The 1,678-nt window shown below is 36.9% G+C and overlaps 1 pseudogene; it reads right to left on the bottom strand.

Moving 5' to 3' along the window:
- Nucleotides 1-583: 583 nt before the first annotated feature.
- On the bottom strand, nucleotides 584-990 carry LOC105500912 (annotated as a pseudogene).
- Nucleotides 991-1,678: the final 688 nt, after the last annotated feature.

Genomic DNA, 1,678 nt, shown 5'->3' with positions numbered 1-1,678 from the left:
ACTTCAACTCTTTAGGCAGAGCTTAACTCTTGTGACCAATTGCTAATTAGGAAATCTTTGAATCCATAATGACTTGGAAGTCCCCCCGCCACCCAACTGCCCCACTGCTGCAAGATATCCCACTTTTCCAGGCTGAACCAATGTATACCTTCCATGCATTGATTTATGTCTTTGCCTGTAACTTCTGTCTCCCTGAAACATATAAAACCAAGCTGCAACCCAACCACCTTGGGCCCATGTTGTCAGGAAGGACCTCTTGAGGCCATGTCACAGGTCATAGACCATAACCTTGGCAAAATAAACCTTTAAATTGATTGAGACCTGTCTCAGATACTTTTCGGTTTATAATGCAGATTGGCAAAACCGCAAAGAAAAGCAAGAGACTGATTCCTATAAAAGCCAGCCTAATGGTTGCCTCTGGGGAACAAAGAGAGCTTTTAAGGTACTGGTAGTGTTCTGTTTCTTAACCTAGTTGTTGCGTATGCCAATATTTGTTATCTTATTATTCCTTAATTTATTCATACATTTCTTGGCAGTTTTTATGGTTTTCTTTAAACACAAGTAAAACGTGCACACAACCTGTCTATTCATTTTCTTTGCCGTGCAGCCTGGTATTGGGATTGGTGACTTTGATGGTGAGCTAGGCTGCTGTTCCATGATGGCTGTGTGGTTCCTCTTTGAGAAAACATTGTGAGCAATCTCAGCCCAGAAAGATTTGTTGCACAGCAGCAGCACATCCAGCTCCTTGACACTGGATACTAGGAACTTCTGGAAGCCACTAGGCAGCATGTGCTTTGTCTTCTTGTTGCTCCCATAACCAGTGTTGGACATCAAGTTCTGGCCATTGACTCTTCTGCATACCCTGTTGTTAATACCTCCAGGTTTCCACCAGTTACACTTAATTTTGACATATTTATCTGTCCTGATGATGAACTTCTTGGTCCTCTTTATGACAACGTTGGGCTCTATGAGGGTTCTGAGTATGGCCATGATGCTGAATAGGAGATGACTGCCACCTTCATAGGCAGCATCACAAAAGACACTTTATTTATATTTTATGTATTTAATATGTTTTACAATAAACAATTTTTAAATGCTGTGAAATTAAGAATGTGAAAAACGGAAGGAGCATTGCAATTGATCAACCAATTGATCATTAAGTGTGAGGATTTTGCACTCAAATTGCCTTGTGTCTTTAAGTTTCCATTTCATTTTAGTGAAACCAGAAATTGAAATCAGAAAATGCATTATGTATGTGATTCATGCAAGAAAGACTTCAGAGAATAAAACCATATCAAAAAGAAAGGCCTTGGCCCTAACATCAAAAGATTTGTGAATGCTGGCACATTATAAACTTTACATTAAAAATAAATTTTAAAATTACGTTTTAAGTTAAAAAATATAATTTATATATATATGTATGTATATAAAGTATATATACATGCACAATTCTGTTTAACCCAATTTTATTTTTATTGCTTAAATTAACTAACCAACTGCCAGTTCTATTCACATCATATAAGAGGACATCTACTCTACTAAACAGTAAGGAAATCAACTAAAGATTGTGTAGGGCTTTGTTTGGGAACTAATGGGAAGTGAAGACAGAATGGCACAGAGGTTATGTATGTTTAAAAATTAAACTTGATTTTTAACATTTATTCCTGAAAAACATGAA

Source organism: Colobus angolensis, unplaced genomic scaffold (genome assembly GCF_000951035.1).
Source record: "Colobus angolensis palliatus isolate OR3802 unplaced genomic scaffold, Cang.pa_1.0 Scaffold7, whole genome shotgun sequence".
Taxonomy (NCBI): domain Eukaryota; kingdom Metazoa; phylum Chordata; class Mammalia; order Primates; family Cercopithecidae; genus Colobus; species Colobus angolensis.
This window is presented reverse-complemented; position numbering and strand designations above follow the sequence as displayed.